At 35.5% G+C, this 21,346-nt stretch overlaps 1 long non-coding RNA gene across 1 annotated transcript; it reads left to right on the forward strand.

Moving 5' to 3' along the window:
- Nucleotides 1–13,996: 13,996 nt before the first annotated feature.
- On the forward strand, nucleotides 13,997–16,396 carry LOC121383144. The gene is made up of 2 exons (XR_005959265.1): nucleotides 13,997–14,270; nucleotides 14,327–16,396. It is a non-coding gene; the product is annotated as an uncharacterized LOC121383144 (long non-coding RNA).
- The last annotated feature ends 4,950 nt before the right edge of the window (nucleotides 16,397–21,346 follow it).

Genomic DNA, 21,346 nt, shown 5'->3' on the forward strand with positions numbered 1-21,346 from the left:
ACAGCCAAAGTGAAATGTAATTTTGTTTATCGGACCGGTCCATTCGGTGTTTATCATCGGTAAACTTCAGTGTTTTTCGGAATATTCCGTAAAGGTTCCAAATCTTTTAATTATAAACTTTCGTCGACGAAAGCTACAACTTCTGGTCGAGAAATAATAAATACAAATAAAATTTCTGATAAAAATACCACAGATCGTTGTTATTACACATTATACTGAAAGCAAAACTTAATATTTTTTTGAATATCTAAAATGAAACATCAATAATGCTTGACCAGTCTGCATGTTATGCCGATGTCTAGATTACATGTAGCTAATCCCGTAGGACAAGGCATCCTTACCCCCCCCCCCCCTCCATTCCCCCGGGTTAGGTTAAGTTAGAGTAAATAGAAGCTGAGGGGTGGGTAGGTTCGGAAGTAATTCCACCTCTTTATTTCGCGCCTTTGATAACACTGCCAGAGTCGATCCACACTGCTTTGTCTTCGGCTCAGTGATCACGGCAGTCAACAGTAAGACAACTTCTCATTGGCTGCTGTAAAACTGGTGATCTCTGTTTTTGTCCCACATATAGCTAGGTTTATACTTTTTAAGCCTAATGAAACACGTTTTCGCTTACCAGACGCCACCCCACACTTGAAAAATGTATTATATCGGCATCATACCGGTATTATTGCCTCCCACCCCCAATAATGTTTTTGCATCCGCCACTGTATATATATATATATATATATATATATATACAGCTAAAAATAATATATAGGAATTAACGTGTCTTAAATTTCATTATTAAGTACAACGAACATGATTAGGATAGTTGGGATGGGAAAAGCCACTGGTTCCGAGGAGGTGGTTCATGAACTATGACCCAAGCATCTCAGGTGTGCACTACCGACTCATATTATTTAATTTAAAAAAAAAAATTAAAATAACTTGTGAAACGTAGGTCTACAATTACTTAATTGATAGTGTTGGTTGGGACACTGACATTCACGTGGCATTTTTAATTCAACAATTATGCAACCAGTCTTCCTTCCTCAACATTTTTTAACACGTCATTTGACCTACTGCTACAAGTTACGAACGGCTCTGTCAGCATTACGTCATTGATCTAATGGCCCCAATGTTGTTGATAATAAAATATACAAACTCTGACGAAATCGGTCATTACAAAGGATTTTATTCCAAACGTGGGTAAAGTAAAGTTTGTTTTATTTAACGATGCCACTAGAGCACATTGATTTTTTATCTTATCATCGGCTATTGGACGTCAAACATATTGTCATTTTGACACTGTTTTGAAGAGGAAACCCGCTGTCGCCACATAGGCTACTCTTTTTTCGACAGGCAGCAAGGGATCTTTTATTTGCGCTTCCCACAGGCAGGATAGCACAAACCATGGCCTTTGTTGAACCAGTTATGGATCACTGGTTGGTGCAAGTGGTTTACACCTACCCATTGAGCCTTGCGGAGCACTCACTCAGGGTTTGGAGTCGGTATCTGGATTAAAAATCCCATGCCTCGACTGGGATCCGAACCCAGTACCTACCAGCCTGTAGACCGATGGCCTGCCACGACGCCACCGAGGCCGGACCAAACGTGGGATGCCATAATAAAGATAATTAAAAAAACATAATTTTAGACACCATCATCAATGCATAACAAGTTTTCAAGTAGACCAGCGTGTGCGTGCAGAATTCCAAGAGTAAAAATAATCTCACCCCGATAGCTCTGATTGGTCAATATGCCACAGAGTACTGCGCATCAAATCATGTTCCAGTCACATGGCCTGTGACTTTCTAACAAACAAAACAAAAATTAAATAGTTGGAAATGATCATTGATTACTGTTGTGTGTAAATAACATAACTGTTGCTGTAGTGTGTACATATATACATATCTAAATAACATATACACATTCATTAAAAAATATTTAAATGAAGTTTTATTTTTTTAATTTTTTTTTTTAAATTACATGATTGCTATTTTCGGGACCACGTAAGCTTTGTAGGCTAACAGTTATGAACTAATCAATACAGTGTTACCAACTTTGCTGATTTCCGCAACGAGTTCATTTGTGTGGGCTACAGAAGCCACTATTTAATTCAATCCCTTTTATCTTTTTGTCATAACTATATGAACAGTATAAATGAGTTATCCTTATCAGACGTTGTGATCTGTTACCTTACAAAAGTGTTTCTAATTAATAATAAATTGGACATTTTGATCGGATTGGTATGTCTTCGAAGATGTCTATTAAACCTGTGTTTTCTGATTTGTATAGCAAATATAAGCACCAGTCATATATTAAAATCTTGCATGGACGCTACCGTTCTCGTAACATTTTTTCTTCTTCTGGTATTATTAAACAGATCTTTCTATCAGCTACATAAGGTAAATAGTGGCAATCAATATACAAAATTATTTTATGTGCACTGTTTGTTAAGTGTACCGTGCGTTATTTTTCACACTACCCAGATTGAAATTATGTGCGCTCTATGAGCGCGATCGCACCCACGCACCTTTAAAGGTAAGGTTTGCTGTATGACGTAACTGGTTATAAACAGATATCATAGCGATCACAATTACGAAGCACACAAATATTTTATTTTTATTTGTCATATTATTATTATTTTTTAAATTCCCATCACCAGCCCACCCCTGAATGTTACTGTTGAAACTCATTGTAAGTTCACAAACTTTCAAAGAACCCTGGATTTAGTATATAACTTGTTTAGAAATAGTAGGTACATGTAATGAATTTGAAGTAGATCGAATACTCCAATGGAGAAGATCTACAGAAATCAATTACAAACAACATACATGTACTATAAACTGAGTGTGTACAGAAGATAGGGTGTAAATAAGAAAAAATACACAGGAGTAAACATGATGATTACAGCGATGGTGTTGATAGCAATAATTCTTATACTACAATATTAAACTTCATTCCTTATAAATATTCAGTCTCGGACAGTGTGCTGATACAATAAAAAAACCTGTTCTTTTTACACGCCCGTCTATGGTGGGTTGTATTATGGTATGGTGTTGTCCATCCGTCCGTCTGTTAACTTTTTATTGTCCGGACCATATCTTGCATACAGATGCATACAGGACCATCAAACCTCACATGTAGGAACAACTTGGGATTGTGGTGTGTTGCGTACTATTACTAGGTCAATGTCAGGCCGCTATCGGTTGCTAACATGGTATGCAATGGAATGAGTTCGTGGCCTAAGGTAGAAGGAGTCGGTTTTAGAAAATCAAATACAGTCATTTTTCAACATAGTCCCCTCCTACATTAACACACTTAGTCCAGTGGTCATGGAGCAGATGAATTCCTTCTGTGTAGAAGGCACCATTTTGGGCCCTCAGCAAGTATGTGGTCCACAGCATTCATAACATCATCATCTGTTGCAAAATGATGACCACCGAGCTCCTTTTTCATTTTCGGGAAGAGGTAGTAGTCAGAGGGAGCCAAATCAGGAGAATGGGGTGGGTGTTCGACAAGTTTGAATCCACATTTCTGGATAGCAGCCACGGCCACTCTCCCTGCCACGTTTGAATTCAGCAGCCCACTCCTTCACTATGCTGTATGAAAGGGCATATCCTCCCCTAGTGTGACTACCATGTCTTCATGGATCTCCTTGGGTGTTAAGCCTTGAGGCCGAGGTAGCAGATGGCTGATGTTGTCCATATTATCAGAAACCACCAATGCTCTATGTTAACATCAGTACATACATATATAAGTAAACAAAACAAAACTCACAGGTTTGGGAGAAAATCATGGTTTTATTTGAAAGTGGAATACGCAAATGCATTCCCTGCATTCATTGAATGCACACAATGAATTTAAAACACAAATTAATAACCATGTATTCATATACAAACTATACTATTATTACTACAAAACAACTACATACATGCATTTCTTAAACATAGGTATAAAGGGTGGGACAGTGGGAGAAAAGTAAAATTCGCTTTTTAAAACTAACGTCTGCACTCAAAGAACATTCAAATTAAAGTGGCTCTGCTTGAAAAGCCGCAGAGGTTTTCAAACCAAACTTCCATCCGATTGGTTGGGGCATCCCAAACAATCCACTGATTGGCGAGACCCAGCATCTGATCCCATCAGGGAATCCCCAATTATTTCCACTCTCTTGCGTCAATGCAAAAAATGATACGGTGTCAATAATTTTTATCTTTGCCATAATATTTACGAGCAGACATAGCTTCATTAAAAAAATATCCCTTTACAATTTTAAAAGGTTCCCCAAAGCAAACGTTCCCTCTCAGCAATGTATATGCTACGCGCACTGCCATTGGTCAGTTAATGTTGGCAGACTTGCACAGCTGGCTATAAATATATAAGGGAAACCCAACTATATGCTACGCGCACTGCCAATGGTCAGTTGATGTCAGCTGATTCGCACAGCTGGCTAAAAATACACGGGAAACCTAGCTGAAGAGCCAAGGCCGGAAGGGCCTATGCCCAGCTGATCGGTGAGCCAAACATCACTGTAACTTAGTGTAAGTGTCCTTTCTTACACAGCATGTACAAGTGCAGGCTTAATTCCTGCTATTAATAACATATTATATGAATAATATTTACGTTTAATTATATGTAACAGAAAAACAACTCAAGGTAGTAACTTCAAACATTCTGTGTAATCATTCAACAAGTTGAACTGCACTCAAATTCAGTGAAACATGTGCAGCTCATGTACTTCTGCCTTAGGCCACAAACTTATTAAAAAATTAATCACTCCTCAATCACACTTCGTATATATATATATATATATATGCATGTGCATGTGCATGTGCATGTGCACATATACATATATATATAGACGTATATATAGATATATATATATATAAACATATATATATATATATATATTTATATATATATATATATATATATAGACATATATAGACATATAGACATATACATATAGACATATACAGAGATACACAGATACACACACACATACACATATATGTATACATATAGACATATATACATAGGAACTATGCAGTGCATGCTCATGTTGTTTTTTTTATTGCTAATGGATATTCATTTTTGGTTTATCATGTCAGCATGCTTATATATCCTTGTCTGGCATGACATAACATCATTTTAACATATTTTAAGGAATTTAAGTTTTAATTATAGAATATAAACTTTAAGATGATTATGATACACATTATACATAAATACTCAATTAGATTTTACCAAATAACTCATTGAGTGAAGTAATGTTTGGGGTTTTTTCTTTCATTTCAGTAACTGCATATGGTGATGATGTATACTTTACAGTTAATGCAAATTATTCTGCAAGGAATACCTTTTCAAGACCAGATGCTCAAGGCCATAAGCGCATGTACTATGCCTCTGTTCTCACTGGTGATTTCACACAGGGACAGCATGGGATGAGAGTTCCTCCTGTAAAGAGCACAAAAAAGTCTCAGTTGTATGATTCTGTTGTTGATAATGTTCATGGACCAGGAGTGTTCATCATCTTCAATGACATACAGGCATACCCAGATTATCTTATTACATTCACAATTTGAGAAATCTGTGGAAACAATTTATCAAGAACTAAAAGGAAAGTTAAGGAATATTTAACTTGCAACTCCCAAGAACTGTAGAATTATAATACTTTTGACTATTTCACAAGATAAACATCTATATTCTCCAGTTAATTGGTTTGAATATTACACTTTTAGTTCAAATTTGACATCTGCAACTAACTGATAAGTAATTTAATCACAATTGTATTACATTACAATCATGATTTATTTAAGTTACGATATCACATATTGGTAATGGCTGATTTGAAGGTAGTATATAATGTGTGGCCCTTTCATGCAGTTAGTTCAGCTAGGACAATCACATCATCTATAATGGAATTGTGAAGAGGAGTAGGGGTCTGCTTAGCACATGGTATGTTTATACACTTATTCAAGATTGATCAGTGTTTATTTTGTGGAAAATATTAATAGAACTTTCTGTCTGTGTGATGGCAATTTGAACCAGTAGTCATTACTGTTGTTGAATGTAAGCTATTTTTACAGAAATAGAGAATAATAAACAAGTTACCAGTTATTATCAAATTATTTAACTCCAGGCTAATGACTTGATAATAACTGGTATAATTGTTATTCTTATTACCCCAACTATTTGGCATTTTTTAAAGTTGTTATTTAAGATATACACTGACTAAACGTCCATGTAAATAGAAACAACGTAATTTTAAGCCACTTTACACTGTTCTGGGTACTGCTTTAACTTTGTATTTTAATGATGGTTCACAGATACTTTCAACAATCAAAGTTCTATATAAAATCTATAAGGAATTGCATTAAACTACTATTTTATTACAAGTTTAACACTGAAAACAGAAAAACATAAACACAAACACTTTAAACTACATACATGTACATGATGTCATTTTGTGTGCTCTGCCAAATCGTCATGTCGTCATATTTAGTACATTGTACCAACAAGGTGATTGGTTTGTAAGCGTCAAATTGTCAAATAGTAGTGTACGTTAAATCAATGCAGAATAATTTCCACTGAAAAATATTTTCCCCATTACATACATGTACCTGTTCAGTCTTTTTTATACTGATAAATATACAGAACTTCACACATGTTGTTTTCACTTCCTATTTATTACACAAGTTTTATGTTTGAGTTGTATGTTCTTTCACAAAATAAACTCATACAATAAATAGGGAGCAAAAACAACATATGTGAAGTTCTGTATTTATTACATACCTTCTTTTGTTTGACAAAAACTGTTTTTAATTTAACGTCATAACAACACTTTGTTAAATCTATAATCAAAACTCCTTTCATGGATTCATTAAACGTTAAGAATCATACTCTGTGCCAGCCTTGTGTAATGTTTCAAATACAGTGTGACATCATTTGTAAATCATATATGGCACTAACTGCAGTAAAAAGAAAAAGGGAATTCCCCATTTAAAAGTTCCGGTCCAGATTGCACATACATGTATGTGCGATACAAAATAAATTTATCACACAGCTTCAAAATGTCTTTATCACTATAGTAAGATTGAATAGGTATGTATAAAGATATTTTCAAATCGAGTGATAAATTTATTTTGTATCACACGTACATGTATATTGCCATTTTCCCGGGAAGATAAAAATGGGGAATTTGCAATGCTTACAAATATCGTATTTTCACAGGATGAGAGTTCCTTTGTTATAATGAGCACGAACCATGCAGTCTCTTTTGTATCATTCTGTTGTTATAATGAGCACGAACCATGCAGTCTCTTTTGTATCATTCTGTTGTTATAATGAGCACGAACCATGCAGTCTCTTTTGTATCATTCTGTTGTTGATAATGTTCATAGACCAGGAATGTTGGTGGTGGAAATTTCGACCCTGGGACTTGACAAGCCTTGTTATTTATAGTAATTCTTGTAAATATGTGTACATTTATGTGGATCATTTCTTACTACCACTAACTGACATACAGTCAGTTTTTTAAAAAGGTAATATACATGTCCCCATTGTTTTCACACATTGCATGGTTACTGATTATATATACTGCATAACCAGAAGTATACTAATTTAATATCCAGTTGTCACATGTCTAGATTTATTTCTTTGTTTATTGATAATTCAGTTCAGTTAATACAATAAATTGTAGGCCAAGGATTCGGATTTATACAAAAAGGTTTGTACAACATTTAAATTTTTGTGAGATAAATTAAATATTTAAATTTTGATTATTTTCCTTGGACTGGATGTTTTTTTGGAAGTCATTACTTTCTTACACACAATATATTTATGATATAAATTATTTGCATTTGGATTGTGCTTCATAATGTTACAGATTTCTTTTGTGATTGAATTATATGATTAACGTTTGAATTCTATGTATACATTATGCATGCATTATTAGTGATGTATCATGTTTGCAATTCTATGCATACATTGAATTTTATGTAAGAATTGACTGCAATTATTTTTTGGTTCATGCAAGTATGAAGCGAAAAAACGATGTGCACACTGTAACGTGTTATACAAAAGTATGCATATCGTTTTTTCGGTTCATACTTGCATGAACCAAAAAAATTATTGTGGTCAAATCTTATAATTAAATTTATATGCATACTTTAACAATACATAAATAAGTTTATTTTGTTTAGCTTTAAATACGCCTGTAGTAGGCCTATTGTTAGTGTAAACTTCATTGTTACTTATGTTGCGTAAGAATACAAGCGTTCATTCACTATTATTTGAATCGGGTGATTTTTTGTAATTTTGAAAAGTGACGCCATTTCCTCTAGCTGCTGTGAATTTTTATGGATCATTTCGTTATATTGGAAGGAATTGTCCTATCGTGTTTAGTTTATATTTTATGAAAGAGCATGAAGGGAATGTGTCTAACATTTATGCTGTCGGTGGAACCGTTTAATTTTCGCCAACAGCTATAGAACATCGCCAACAAGTAAGTTACAGGCGTGAAGTTTCCTACATGATTTTTTTCCACTGACCAAGTCTCATGTCATGATTAGCGAAGAGGTGGGTTTGTTGGTTTTGTTTTTTTGTTGTTGTTTTTTAAATCAATGCATATAGATCTACATGTCTACTCTGCTATAGCATTTTCCATTAATTTAATGTATAATTTTTTTTTAGTATTGCTTTTGTAGCTTTCACGTGTTTTCATCAAAATATCTAAATATGGTTGCCTGAATAATCCAGTTCGTTGTACAAAAGTAGTGTGAGTCAGTGGAGGGGGGGGAGAGGTTAGTAGGCGTGGCTTAAAAATTTTTCGGTTCATCGAGATATGAACGAAATAAAGTGTGTACCTCTGGACCAATCGGACTGCCGTAAAGTGTATAGACGTAAAGAAAATTTAATTATTAAAATTTAACAGGGTTAGCTCTGGCAGTCTCCAAATTCACCATTTGAAAATAAAATAAAACAAATTAGTGAAATTTATTTAAGAATTAACCGCAATTATTTTTTGGTTCATGCAAGAATGAACCGAAAAAATGATGTGCACACTGTATGACTCCATGTAGTGGGTCATACAAAAGTGTACACATCATTAAAAAATAATTGCGGTCAAATCTTATAATAAAATTTATATGTATATATAACTGAATTTATTTTGTTTAGCTTTAAATACGCCTGTAGTATTGTTTGTGCAAACTTCATTGTCGCGTAAGAATGTAAATGTTCATTCACTATTATTTGAATCAGGTGATTTTTTTTTAAATGACGTAATTTTGAAAAGTGACGCCATTTTCTCTAGCTGCTGTGCATTTTTACAGATCATTTAGTTATATTAGAAGGAATTGTCCTATTCATGTTTAGTTTATATTTTATGAAAGTGAATGAAGGGGACATGTCTTAACATTTATGCTGTCGGTGGAACCGTTTAATTTTTGCCAACAGCTGTAGAACATCGCTTACAAGTAAGTTACAGGCGTGAAGTTTCCTACATGATTTCTTTGGCCACTGACCAAGTCTCATGTCATGATTAGTGAAGAGGGTTTCTTTTTTTTCTTCTTCTTCTTTTTTTTTATTCTTTTTTTTTTTTAAATCAATGTGTATAGATCTACATGTCTACTCTGCTATAGCATTTTCCATTAATTTATTGTATACATTTTTTTAAATTGCTTTTGTAGCTTTCATGTGTATTTTCTTCAAAATATCTAAAAATGGTTGCCTGAATAATCCAGCTTATTGCACAAAAGTAGTGTGAGTTGGGGGGGGGGGGGGGGGGGGCTTAGTAGGCATGTTTTTTTTTTTCCGGTTCATTGAGATATGAAAGAAAAAAAGTAAGCACCTCTGGACCAATCAGTTTGCCGTAAAGTGTATAGATGCAAAGAAAATTTAATTATTTTAATTTGACATAATAATTACATGTAATAGTTGATATTTTGTTTTTAAAAAATCATTGGGTTTCAGCAATTTTTGAAGCTAGTGTACTAGATAATTTGGTGAACTTATCTGCATGCCCAGAGTTATAGCCATATTAAGTTCAGCATTGAACAGTTTAATATATTTTAGTCTTTCTAATAGTGAGTTTGTACCGCAAATGTCATTGAAACATTTGCGGACATCAAATAGATAATAACACACGCAAATCTAAAAACTCCATATGGTTATGTCCATTGTAAACTGAATTGTTTTTCTACGGAACTAACTGTATATTTGGTATTTCTTGAAAAAAATACCTGGCTACTCTGTAGACCCTTGATTTGTCAACTTCGGCTGTTCCAATTTCTAATGACATCACTTTCTATAATGACATCATTAGCTTTTTGGGTGTTATTTTCATTCGATCCCGGAAAAAGAATGTAATTAACCAATCACAATATAGAATACAGAACACTCGCCATCAGTTTACAATAAACATTAATTCATTCATTCTAATAGTGATGCCTGAAACCTTAGTGGTATAGGGGCATGTTAAAACGTACTCCCTCCCTCCCCCTCCCCCCCCCCCTCTCTCTCTCTCTCTCTCTCTCTCTCTCTCTCTCTCTCTCTCTCTCTCTCTCTCTCTCTCTCTCTCTCTCTCTCTCTCTCTCTCTCTCTCTCTAACTCTAATAGTGAGAGATTTTGTAATTTATATAAATTTATATATATAATTATGATAGACTTGTAAAAATTATATAACTACACATAGATAAAAATAAAAGTAAAATAGTACCACTTCCGATTGTCATAATTATGTATAAATGTAATGTGGTATAATAGAATCTTGTTGGATCAAACGCAGAATGGTTATGCATGTAGCCATACGGACTCGACAAAGAACAATGTCCACAACGTTATTTAATTCAACCCATTTATTATGCACTGAAGGGTCGAATATATGCATATTTTCTCTCACACAGTTATATCAGTCCTGTCAGAGGGAAGTCAATATAGTTAACTGTATTTCACTGCAACCAGTAATGGATTAAATGTTATGTGGTGGCAATTATGACATAAATATAGATGTACCGGGTAATGAATGCAATGTGACAGAATTGGGAATTGTAATGTGTTTTGTCTTCAACTCTTGTCAAGATTTTTGTTTAGCATCTTCATGTATATCCACCATAGGTACATGTATGTGATCATGATAACAATTGTAAGAATTGAGAATCGGGTTAGGCTACTTATAATCCAGGTGGATATAGTCATTTATCATATAACTTAGCCATAATATCCATGTCATAAACCCATTTGATATTTACCATTACTAACTTTGTTAATAATGTTTTGCTGTCAATGAGTCATTTGTTTACAGTCAACAAAACTTGTATAACTGAGCATAATGTTTTGCTGAGATTTAGTTGAAGTGTGTGACGTCAAACTACATTTGTGCTAATCATGATGACATCACATTACCGGTGATACCACTGCAGAACTTTGGTAAATTTACTAAATATCGAATTCAAATGTTATTTTAGAAATGTCATAGGATAAATAGGATACACTACTTGTGTTATTTTAATATGTAAAATATCAACCTCGTCTAGTTAATAGGTTTTTTTGTCTCCGCAAAGCCTGAACAAATACTCAATAACATAGACTCAGTTTTTCCATATTAAAAAAACACTCGTAAAGAATCTTCTATATCTTACAACTAGTATGTTACTACATCAAAGTTTTGTTTCTTTATTAATACAATATAGTTTAACTGCTAACTTTCTTTTGAATGATCTACCAAATAGAATACTGACCAGTCACTCAATCACATCATTGCCTTTGGGCCATACCATCAAACAACTGATTAAAAAGCAGATGGCAATAATTGTACTCTTTCCAATGAGCCGTCTGGTGCTAGTTTTGATTCAGTAAACTAGTCTGGGAATGGCAGACTCCAGTAAAGGATCTCCTTGGGAATGGCTGTCCTTCTATTGATGAGGCATTATATAGCTATTAATTGAATCAACCACTATTTTGCCAGATACCCATTGTGCAGAGATACGGCCCTGATCACGTATTACTGCTTTGTCGTTCAGATTACATTTTTGTTTTAGCAAGCCTGTTGACAACACCTGGTGTTGTTTCAAGTATCAATAACAGACATGAATGTATCTTATATAATGGTTAGACAATATATGGCAACAATTGTGACTTGAAAAATATAGCTATTTGGTAAAATTAAAATGAGATCTAGTCATAATTCATGCTTAGATTAACACAAAACAGTTTACGTTTCGGAGTATGCAGCAAAGGTAATTATATTTCTATTTTATTTTATTTTATTTAATACTAAAATAAAATTATAAAACAACAATCATTTGAAATAATATACTTCATGCAATCGATTCAAAGCAATGAGTTCAAATACATGTATATAATTATTCAGTCATGGACACTCCAGAAATTGGGCGAATCTTGATTCCACCTAGCCTACGGGTTGAGCACATTACAGTGCACCAGTGGTGTTAGATCCAACCCGATTCTATTATAGTTCATTTTGCCAATGATATATATGTATAAAACCTGTAGGGTGTATACTACCAAATCAAATCCCATAGACGACAATAGTAACATGTGGCTAAACTGCAGCGTATCAATCGACATAAACGCCACGGATATAAATGCTATCACCCCTCACCCTTAAAGTGAATCAGAAAAATTTGGGGGTCATTGAGCTGCTTATTTCTGAGATAAAGAAAATATTTCTTTTTACAACCAACACACTCGCATTTATAACCAATCACAGGACTTGTGGTGTTCACTTCTCGAACTTTGACCCAGCCAAAAGTTATTTGATTTAGTACTACCTGTAAGTGTCATTGTGTTTATAAAGAATAAATGTTTCAAAAGTGTTTAACTATTATAGGCATTGTATTATTTCTAAAACTCGCATCAATCTTGAATGTTAATGATTAATATATTTCTCTTCATGCATAAAAATAAATTCTTACTGACAATGAAAAAAAGTTATTTTCCTGCTAGCATTAATTATGTTTCTTTAAAAACAAATTGAAAAATGAAATCATGTTATGGTAGTAAATTTAATATGATATGTAAATATAGGCAGTAAATTAGCTTTTATAGGCAAAATATTTTGTTTTTATTTCATAAATGAAGGTTTTCTTGCAATATATAAGGGGTTACCTCAAATTTGCTTGTACTATAGAAAATGAAATTTGTTTGTAATTTTGTTTGGGCATATACATGTTGTTGAGGTATAATCATTTTTAAAAATTAAAATAAATAAACAAAAAAATCTTTAAGAGAAGGACTCCAGTAAAAAAACTTTGAGATAGCCCCTTTTAAAAAATGTAAATAACTATGTACTAGCTAAAACAGTGTGATGAAAGAATGGCTTATAGTATAGTATATACATGTGTATTGTAATACGTATATATAAGTATATTTACATTGAAGTTGTAGATAATTAACAGATTACAATGGTAGATCCAGGCAGGAGCTTAGGGATCCTCAGTTCCCGACAGCAGGTTGGGAAACTTTAGATCAAGGCAGGAGGTTGGGAAACTTGAGATCAAGGCAGGAGGTTGGAAAACTTGAGATCAAGGCAGGAGGTTGGAAAACTTCAGATCAAGGCAGGAGGTTGGGAAACTTGAGATCAAGGCAGGAGGTTGGGAAACTTAGGTCCAGGCAGGAGGTTGGGAAACTTTAGATCAAGGCAGGAGGTTGGGAAACTTTAGATCAAGGCAGGAATTTGGAAAACTTTAGATCAAGGCAGGAGGTTGGGAAACTTGAAATCAAGGCAGGAGGTTGGGAAACTTTAGATCAAGGCAGGCGGTTGGGAAACTTTAGATCAAGGCAAGAGGTTGGGAAACTTGAGATCAAGGCAGGAGGTTGGGAAACTTTAGATCAAGGCAGGAATTTGGAAAACTTTAGATCAAGGCAGGAGGTTGGGAAACTAAGGTCCAGGCAGGAGGTTGGGAAACTTTTAGATCAAGGCAGGAGGTTGGGAAACTTTAGATCAAGGCAAGAGGTTGGGAAACTTTAGATCAAGGCAGGAATTTGGAAAACTTTAGATCAAGGCAGGAGGTTGGGAAACTTAGGTCCAGGCAGGAGGTTGGGAAACGTTAGATCAAGACAAGAGGTTGGGAAACTTTAGATCAAGGCAGGAGGTTGGAAAACTTTAGATCAAGGCAGGAGGTTGGGAAACTTGAGATCAAGGAAAGAGGTTGGGAAACTTGAGATCAAGGCAGGAGGTTGGGAAACTTTAGATCAAGGCAGGAATTTGGAAAACTTGAGATCAAGGCAGGAATTTGGAAAACTTTAGATCAAGGCAGGAGGTTGGGAAACTAAGGTCCAGGCAGGAGGTTGGGAAACTTTTAGATCAAGGCAGGAGGTTGGGAAACTTTAGATCAAGGCAAGAGGTTGGGAAACTTTAGATCAAGGCAGGAATTTGGAAAACTTTAGATCAAGGCAGGAGGTTGGGAAACTTGAGATCAAGGCAGGAGGTTGGGAAACTTAGGTCCAGGCAGGGGTTGGGAAACGTTAGATCAAGACAAGAGGTTGGGAAACTTTAGATCAAGGCAGGAGGTTGGGAAACTTGAGATCAAGGCAAGAGGTTGGGAAACTTGAGATCAAGGCAGGAGGTTGGGAAACTTTAGATCAAGGCAGGAATTTGGAAAACTTGAGATCAAGGCAGGAATTTGGAAAACTTTAGATCAAGGCAGGAGGTTGGGAAACTTTAGATCAAGGCAGGAATTTGGAAAACTTTAGATCAAGGCAGGAGGTTGGGAAACTTCAGATCAAGGCAGGAATTTGGAAAACTTTAGATCAAGGCAGGAATTTGGAAAACTTTAGATCAAGGCAGGAGGTTGGAAAACTTTAGATCAAGGCAGGAGGTTGGGAAACTTGGGTCCAGGCAAGAAGTTGAAAAAGTTTTAGATCCAAGCTGTAGCTTACGAATCCTTCATTCCTGGCAGTGGTTGGGGAGGTTGAGATCCAGGCAGGAGGTTGGGAAGCTTTAGATCCAAGCTGTAGCTTGTGAATCCTCCATTCCTGGCAGTGGTTGGGGAGGTTGAGATCCAGGCAGGAGGTTGGGAAACTTTAGATCCAAACTGTAGCTTATGAATCCTTCATTCCTGGCAGTGGTTGGGGAGGTTGAGATCCAGGCAGGGGGTTGGGAAGCTTTAGATCCAAGCTGTAGCTTGTGAATCCTCCATTCCTGGTAGTGATTGGGGAGGTTGAGATCCAGGCAGGAGGTTGGGAAACTTTAGATGCAAGCAGAAGGTTGGAAAGCTTTAGATCCAGGCTGGAGCTTAGGATTCTGTAGGTTTAGGCAGGAGGTCAAGTGCTATGAAAATTTGAGAAATGTCATTTCAGGTCGAACTATTTCACCATCCTGACTTGAAACGTCCTTTAAACTATAGAAAGGAGTCCCACCACATTGGTGTTGATTATGAATTTGGGTTTCCCATTCCAAACTTGTTCATGGATCTGCCATTCATAGATGTATTTGTTTTTATGTGTATTGTTTGTACCAAAACTATGGAATATATAGCTGAACAGATTGAGGGTAATTCTGTAACTATAACAACAAACAGTGATGACATGAACTTGCTGAAAATTTTAGGGATTTCATGTAGTGATTGGTTTCAAAGATTTACAGTAATATATACTTAATCACATATTTCATAAAAGGTCAATTGAACAATTTCTCCAGTCAGTAATATATACCGGTAGAGGAAACTCCCCAAATGTCTTGTGATATAATTTATTAGCAATCCTCGGATTTCATACTTCTATCAACTCATGCTTATAAATTATGATATCACAAGACATGAGGCGGGTATTCTTTTTATCATCCATTATCATTCTTTTCATTTGTGACAATTCTAAATAATGTCAGTAATGTGGGTTGCTATATTTGGCAGCGGTAGACTCGTTAACTAACAGAACGACAGTGGCGTGACATCGCTAATGATAGGTTTAGCGCTAAAATGTACACAGTGACGTAAGAAAATACCGTCTGTCTATATAGAGGATACTCCACGGGTGTCTTGTTATTAAAATTTGACCAATCAAGATTATAAGAAGCGATATTTCCTAGGAGAACATCGCCGAAGATATCGCAAATTATAGTTCCAATGATATCTCCTACAAAAGCCTTTAATGGATGATAAAGGAGTATATATTACAGATGGAAACAAATTGTACAACAAAGATAAACAGTTCAAATGGCAGAATTAAAACTTAAATAAACTACATACAAGTAGTCACTTGTTTGGCCTTGAAAACATCGAATTCATCAGTCTGACAACCTGTAATTATTCAATATTTTGTGAAACTTTTATGTTAAATGTATTTATAAAATTTATGCTTTTCTTTTTGCTTGAATTATTAAATATTAATAAAGCTAGCTTGTCATTCAAGGAAAATAACTGTACAGTGCTGTGAAAATTTGTTGATCCCAACTCTTTTTTTTCTTCTTTTCTTTTCTATTTGTTTTAAAAACAAAAACCTCATTCTGTTCAGATTATTGAAGTCTTTTTTTGTTGTTGTGCTTGTTATCTGTATTCATGGATATGAAGTGATTAATAGATTATTTGGTAAATATGCTTTTGTAGTTTTAATGTATTAAATAAAAAATTTAATCTTCAAATTTGTTTCTTTGTATTTATTTTTATTATAAATTTTAAACTACAGATGGCTGGTTTTAACATACATGGTTATTTCTACACTATAGTTGAGAGAATTAGTAAAAACCCAATGATGCTACATAGGTTATTCCTGCTAAAAATGCAGCACATAATTTCCCATAGACAGGACAGTACATACCATCAGAGGGACTGGATTTAACTCATTTACATTTTTGTTGGGGGATTTTGTTTTTTTGTTGGGGGAGGGGTTTGGCAGGATGGTATAGCATCTAGCTTAGACACCCTTTGTGGAAGGATTGAGGGACAGACATGTTCATCAGATTAGCAACTGACCTGGCTAGGGTTTTTGGGGGTATGTAAAGTTTGTTTTATTTAACGACGCCACTAGAGCACATTGATTTTTTTATCTTATCATCGGCTATTGGACGTCAAACATATGGTCATTCTGACAGGGTTTTTTTAGAGGAAACCCACTGTCACCACATAGGCTACTCTTTTATGACAGGCAGCAAGGGATCTTTTATTTGCGCTTCCCACAGGTAGGATAGCACAAACCATGGCCTTTGTTGAACCAGTTATGGATCACTGGTTGGTGCAAGTGGTTTACACCTACCCACTGAGCCTCGCAGAGCACTCACTCAGGGTTTGGATTCAGTATCTGGATTAAAAATCCCATGCCTCGACTGGGATCCGAACCCAGTACCTACCAGCCTGTAGACCGATGGCCTAACCACGACCCCACCGAGGCCGGTTGGGGGGTGGGGGTGGGGGGGTATGATGCATATGATTAGATTCTATGTTGACACAAAAAAATATGGCAAGATGTTAACATTTAACTTGGCTCAGACATCTTGGATCAAAGACTTTGTGGAAGGAGGGACAAACATGTTCTTCAGACTATGCTTAGCTACTGACCTGACAAGGGCTTTTTTTAATACATGTACATTATTAGACCCTACCTATTGTCAATTTTACATTTAATACCTATTCACTATCCATTTTCATCATTCAAACTACGGACAATTACAATTCACATTTTACTGCGACAATCTACTATGGATTTTTATAATCGATCATCGTATCGGTAGAGTCCAACGGATCAGTTTTCGACTATAATCTATCATTGGAAAATAGGAATAAGAAATGTTTTATTGAATGACGCACTCAACACATTTTAATTACGGTAACATGGCATCGGACATATGGTTAAGGACCACACGGATAGAGAGAGGAAACTTCATGGGCTACTCTTTTCGATTAGTAGCAAGGGATCTTTTATATGCACCATCCCACAGACAGGATAACACATACCACGGCCTTTGATATACCAGTCGTGGTGCAATGGCTGCAGTGAGAAATAGCCCAATGGGCCAATTGATGAGGATTGATCCCAAACCGACCACACATCAAGCAAACACTTTACCACTGGGCTACATCCCGCCCTCCTATCACTGGAGAAATGACCAACAAGTACTCGAATATACAGGCCGAGTCTAGCAAGACTCAAGGCCGTTCACAGGACTCAAGGCCGTTCACAGGACTCTAGGCCGTTCACAGGACTCTAGGCCGTTCACAGGACTCTAGTACCCATGCAAGGAAGAGCACTCTCATTTAATTATATTTATGTACTTCATTTTGCGATATGCTTGCCGACAGTTACATTATAAGGCTATGAGACATGGCTGGGGGGGGGGGGACAAAAGTTAAATATGTGAAATACATAATAATTGAATTGAATGGATGTTTAACGACACCCCAGCACAAATAATACATCGGCTATTGGGTGTCATACAATGGTAATGAAAATAAATAAAGTGATGAACAACATCAATATAAAAATTCAAGACTTAAACAAAAACTGTAAAGAACTGTGCAAAAACACAAATATCACAGAATTTTACGGATACTGAATTTTACTAAAAACTTCAATTTTGTGCTGTATTGGCTATTCTCAAAGAGAATGTTACACCCCTGCACCACGGTCAGGTTACAGCACACGCAAGGGAAATGCATAATAATGGCATGATTTGGCATACATGTTATGCACTGGAATTAAGATGCATAATGCTATTTTGTCTTTATTCCTTAGTCTCATTATTATCTAGTGTACCGGCCTCAGTGGCATCGTGGTTAAGCCATCGGACGTAAAGCTGGTAGGTACAGGGTAGGTATCGGCTCCCACGACTCAACAGGTAGGTGTAAGACCACTACACCCTCTTTTCTCTCACTTGCCACCAACAACTGAAAAACTAACCCTGTCCTGGACAGACAGCCCAGATAGCTGACGTGTGTGCTCAGTACAGTGTGCTTGAACCGTAATTGGATATAAGCATGAAAATAAAGTTGAACTGAACTGAACATCTAGTGTAAGTGTCGGGTACTTTTGTCCGGGTCAAGTTTGACCCTCGATTACTCGAGTCCAATATCGTGGACTCGTGGAGGCCCTAATTACCACCTACAGTCAACTCAGCTCCTGTTCTTCACTTTAAATTGGACAACCTTCCTGTGGTCCACAGAGATGTCGATTACCCAAGGATCTTTGCTGCCATCAGACTTCCGACACAACTGCTTGACTTGGCATGGCTAGTATTTTAATGTGTTCATATACCTTTATGGTTTCGAACACGCTTATCTCGAGTCAAGCTTCTGATAAGATCAGGGATCTGACTCGGGACAGGAAATACCTAAATATAGGGACAATTTGGAAATTTTGAAAATTACAACAAAAAAATAATAAACTAATGGTATAGAGAGGTTAATAAATTTTGACTGCATCCTTAAACAGAAATACACTTAATCTATAACTAATTAATAAATAATTTGACGCAATTTTAGATGGGGTGGTCTAAAATAAAATAAAGACGTCTAAAATAAAATAAAGAGACAACTGCAACATTTTCATCAGCGGTCGGACATTCATCATAACTGAACATCTTCTACAATGAGAACAGGAAATGTGTTGTTTCATAGTAGGGCTCTATATTTGGCTTCTGTATGCACAGGCCCATAGTACTGATATCTGGAGGTGTATGTGTGTGGGAGGGTGGGGGCAGGTCATAGTTTACCTTTATGTAGAGTAGGGCAAGAAAACATATTTTTTCTCATGGGGGGGGGACAGCCCCCTCCCCATCCCTCGGGGCTAATGTGTGTTATGCATGTTGGTTAACTTTCAATCTATCGGTGTCACAAGTGATCAGTATTATATAGGCCTATAGCAACAATATCATGTATGTCTATCATTCTACCCACAATAGTAGTTGTAACCCTTAGTGATTCATTTGCAACCATATATTAGCTGTTTGGCAGTATTACGCTAATATCAATTATTCATATTCAATAGATGTTATTTAGATTTAGCAATTTTAATTTGATTTGGGCAAAACTCAGTCTGGCTGTTAATAAATATTAAATATTATATATACAAGACAAAAATGGAAAAAAAATGAAATAAATATAATAGCTGCTCAAAACATTTTGCAAAATAAATACGAAATAGAAAAATATATTATTTTTAAAAACTATAGATATGAAGAGTATAATACAATCTGGGCACCACGGAAATGACTCTTCAGTCAAGAAAGTAATTTGATGGAAGAAAATAAAAAGAAAAGCTATAGTAGTAATTATAGAGATAAGTAATAATGTCAAAATTCACGTCGAGCACTCGCTTGATAATTGTTTCTAACAGTCCTTTCTAAACTTATATATTTATTTTATGTCCACATTACATCAACCAGCCTATTTAAATATATTTCTATTAACTAGCCATTTAAAATGTGTTATTAATATTACTATTTATATGTACATATGCATTAATATTAAATATATCATCATCTACATTATTTGTACAAGTATTACTATTACTATAATCAACATACTGCCACAATGTGTATGTACTCCTGGTATTTAGTGTGTATAATTTAATTCATCTTCTGTGAGACGATGAATTGGGGCACCCCAACCCTGGTATCGTCAAAATGAGCTGGGGACAATAAAATGTTTAAAAAAAGAAAACAAATCAGCCTGCCCTCCTATAAAAATTGGAGCCTGTATGCCTAAGTGCCCAAGACACATACAGCCTGCAACCTCCTATAAAATAGGTATGGAGCCTAAATGACAAAGGTGCCAAGACATGTTTATTATGTAATGATGAAAAAAGATAGACTTGCTTGAAGCTTCAGTGGATATAAGCTCCTGTCAACTGGTTGATTGATTCACCGATTCATTGTTTATACACTTATAGGTATATATTATGGACGTGGTTGATACATCAACCTATAATGACAAAGGTGCCAGTAGTTCATCATGTTTATTATGTAATGATGAAAAAAGATAGACTTGCTTGAAGCTTCAGTGGATGTAAGCACCTGTCAAATGGTTGATGGATTGTACTGAGATCATTCCTTATCTAGCCGTGGTGCAACCTGACAGTCGATTAACGGTAAAATAGTCTCCATTTTTATACGCCCATCTATGATGGGTCATATTGTGGTATGGTGTTGTCCATCTGTCTGTCTGTCCGTCCGTATGTCTGTCTGTTAACTTTTTCTTTTCTTGTCCAGACCATATCTTGCATACAGATGCATATAGGACCATCAAACCTCACATGTAGGAACAACTTGGGATGGCGGTGTGTCGCGTACTATTACTAGGTCACTGTAATACAAATAAATCAAATAATTCGTTTATATTCTGAACAACATAGGAAAATCTTGTTTAGCCTTTGAAGATTTAGTAGTTAAACAAATTTATTATATTTT

The sequence above is a fragment of the Gigantopelta aegis genome, chromosome 10 (genome assembly GCF_016097555.1).
Source record: "Gigantopelta aegis isolate Gae_Host chromosome 10, Gae_host_genome, whole genome shotgun sequence".
Classification (NCBI taxonomy): domain Eukaryota; kingdom Metazoa; phylum Mollusca; class Gastropoda; order Neomphalida; family Peltospiridae; genus Gigantopelta; species Gigantopelta aegis.